The sequence below is a fragment of the Capsicum annuum genome, chromosome 10 (genome assembly GCF_002878395.1).
Source record: "Capsicum annuum cultivar UCD-10X-F1 chromosome 10, UCD10Xv1.1, whole genome shotgun sequence".
Lineage (NCBI taxonomy): Eukaryota > Viridiplantae > Streptophyta > Magnoliopsida > Solanales > Solanaceae > Capsicum > Capsicum annuum.
This window is the reverse complement of record NC_061120.1, coordinates 131,477,811-131,481,559: the sequence shown is the minus strand read 5'-3', so window position 1 is coordinate 131,481,559 and position 3,749 is coordinate 131,477,811. Positions and strand designations below refer to the sequence as shown.

Sequence of the window (3,749 nt, the reverse complement as noted above, 5' to 3'; positions counted from 1 at the left end):
GATGGGTGATTGTATTTGATAGTCTAATTTCTGAGTTCTACTTTGAAAACTGATACTAAAAATGCAACTGTGGGAGTTCTTACTTAACTGATATACCCCGAATCTGATCTAGTAGGGTCCAACCTGTAACCCCAGATGGAAGGGTGTCAATATCGTGCCACGGGTAAATAGCTCTGCTATGGTTAAGCCTCTCTAACGGATGACCCTGAATAGAAAGTCAAACCTAAGGCAGTATGATAGTCAAGCCTTAATCTAACGGGTGACTCTTGATCCTGCACTGGCTATACAGTTTTGGAGTTCAGGGACTGTTACTAATGACTCTGCCTCTCTAACGAAAAGCTGTCATCCCTGCACTCGCTCGGTACTAGTTACTACTCCCAACTGAAAGACTCTGAACTAATTATTAACTGAACTTAGACTGAGCTAAATCTGTTATTGACCATATTTCTTGACTGATTAACTGAGTTAAGCTGAGTTCACTTGGTTTCAAAAACTGACAGAACACTACTGGATCTCGTTATCTAACTGAATGATACTGAGTTCTGAATTTATTACTTGAATGCTACTGAGGTCTGAACTAAACACTTGGATACTACTAAGATCTGAGCTGGGTACTGAACTGAAGTTGGAATGCTAATGATACTGAGATTTCTTAAGTTCGGTAATTGTATGAGAGTATTGAGTTCTAAGAATTATGGCTTAACTGGAGTTATCGTGAAAACTAATACAGGCTTTAGACTTGCAGCTAAATTGTCGGGTATAAATACCCCCTGGACTCGATAACATAAGAGTAAAACATAATCATCTTAAATAATCATGACCATGGACTTTCATTTACCATTACAATCATTAAAGCATTTCTTCAAGCACTTGGAAATCATAACCATGTGATTGTATAGGGAGACATGCTATTGTCTCATACTCCATTCAACAAGGTCTTACAACAAACACTTATTATGTATCGAACACATAGTTGAGGAATTTCATGCTAACCTATCACAATTCATTCACTAAGGCTTTTCAACAAACACTTGGCATGCATTAACTTACACACAATTGGGGATTTCTAGTCAACATGCTATAATGGCTTTAATTCCTTCACCAAAAGCATTTTATCAAACATATGGGGAGCATGCTTTGGTTATTCAACAATTTCTACACCTAATTATCATAAATACATCACTTAGCATGAAACTTGAAGAGGATTTACCATGAACATCACATGAATATCACATACTAGGATCAAAACTTGAAACTTTGTAAACAAAACATGAATTAAAACTCACTAATAACATGAACTTCAATTTCAATTCACATGAATCATGCAAAACTTATTAATATAAGATCTTTGAATTTAGAAAAAGGAGTCTTAAACTTCTTGGGTGGAAGGAACCCAAGAATCAACATCTAACATACCTTGCAATATAATTCTTGAAAGATTCACGGTGAAACCTTGATGATATGGGTCTTGGATTAGAAACCCTAGGTCTTGTTCTTGAAGAAAATTGAGAGAAACCAACAATATTTGGGTGTAAATATGCTGAATCGCGTGTTAAAAATTATATATAGGGGTTGGGAAAAGACCCTTTTTGCCCTTGGAATTAAAATCCAGAACTAAAAAAATCCCAATTTTACGTGCTGGCACGACGCACCATAATCGCGCTAGCTTACTGAAAATTGGACAATTAGGAAACTGAGCCTTGGCGTGACGCGGTGGAAATCACGTTGCTACCTTGGTTATAAAGTGGAAAGACACCACGACATGGTGGAATCATAGAGGCTCACTGGAATTTGATAATTGCCATTTTGGCTGGCTCCGCGATGCGCTAAAGTGCCAGGTGACATACTTTCTCCCTAAAATGGCTCTAACTCTTTGCCTGAGTATCAGATTTGGGCGAATTTGGTATCGACGGAACACTTATTCAATTATCTACATGAAAAAAAGTCAATATTAGGGAAATTATACATTGTTTAAAATATTTCTTACTTTGGAAGTCAACCCTTAATCTTCTTAAGGATGAAACTCGACTTCAAGAAAATCTAGGGTATTACAGCACAATTCCAAGGACTTTTGGGCAAGTATAGCAGCGGAGAAAAACACAAAATTCTTTATTTTAGGGTTCTAAATATTTCTTTTGAACTTTTTTGCTTCAAGAATTATTTTGTGTATGGTTAATTACTTATTTTGGATGTTGAATTCAAACATGAGTGGCTAAACACCCTTATTCTGGGATTGAGGCCAAGAACATGATTACTCTTTTATATTCTTATTCATATTTTCTTTTTGGATTATCATCTAGGTTGTTCTTAATTTCTTGAGCTTACTATTTTGATGAGTGGCCACCATTAGAATAAATCTATATTTCTATGTGCATCCGGGAGGAGAATCATAGGATAGAACGAAGAAATTAAGGAGCAAGATTCTTATCCCTTTATAAAATAAGAGGTTTAAATTAGCATCTAGGAAAGGGATATACCTAGAAGCCTTGCTCTGTTCAATTGCAAGAAGATAACTCTATGAATCTAGAAGAATTGTTGTATCTCTGTGGGAGTTGTAACTACAATGTTCAATAGGTAGAAGATTTGAGGTCGAGAGACCTAGATCATGGCATAATACTTGCGAATCAACAACTCAATAACCAATTAGACAATGATTATAATAGAGAATTGTATGATTGTCCAAAATGCGTCAACCCTGGAATCTTCATCATTATTGATTACTATCGTTGCTTGCTTTTCTCTAGTCACCATTTGTTATTCACTGTTTAGTAATTTACATTTTTATTCATAAATACAACATAATCTTAATACTCTCAAGCACTTAATACCTAATTGTCTTAAACTAAAGATTGATTAAATTTCTAGTTTATTAGTCCTCGTGGGAACGATATCTAACTATCTAAGTCTTGATACTACTTGTATGATTATGTACACTTGCGTGTGTGTAGGGACACAACAAGTTTTTGGCTCTATTACCGGGGACTAGTATATTTAGTAAATTGCTTAATTTTTGGTTTTTGATAATAAGTTTAAGTGTTAACAACTTGATCTTAGCGGCTGAATTTTGCAGGTTTAGCTTAATACTAGACTGACTAGAAATAAAGAGTTGGTAGAGCCTTTTGCAGAAACGAAATTGATTTTTTATCTAAGGCAAAGAGTTCAACATTCTATTCAACAGGGCCAGATGGCTGAAATAGGAGATCCTAATGCTCCAGCTAATCCAAATGCCAGAAATTTTCCAGCTTCAGTTATTCCAACTGTTCCTGTTCAACCAGTTGCAAGACCTATTCGTGAGGTGGCAATTCTACTTACGAACCATGTGAGTAACAACATTCGAAGACTGAGCCAGGAGGTCAATGGGAATTGAAATAAAATATGGTGCAATTGTTAAATTTTGTAGGGTAATTTCACGAACTCAAACACGAGGATCCGCTTTAGCACATACAGATTTTCTTGGAAATAAGTGATATATATATTCATGAAGATGTAAATACTGATAATGTTAGATTGACACTCTTCTCTTTTACTCTAAATGGGGAAGCGAAGAGGTAGTTACATGCTGAACTACCTCACTCCATTACTTCTTGGGAAGATTGTGCTCAGAAGTTCCTTATTCGATTCTTTCCATCTCAGAAAACTACACGATTGAGGAGTGAGATCTTGAGTTTCAGACAAAAAGATAAAGAAAATCTCTACCAAGCTTTGGAGAGATTTAAAGGCATGCTAAAAAATTATCTTTATCACTATCA

General features: G+C 35.6%; 1 non-coding gene across 1 annotated transcript; it reads right to left on the bottom strand.

Moving 5' to 3' along the window:
* Positions 1-3,642: 3,642 nt before the first annotated feature.
* LOC124888264 lies at positions 3,643-3,749 on the bottom strand. Its single transcript, XR_007046395.1, has one exon. It is a non-coding gene; the product is annotated as a small nucleolar RNA R71 (small nucleolar RNA).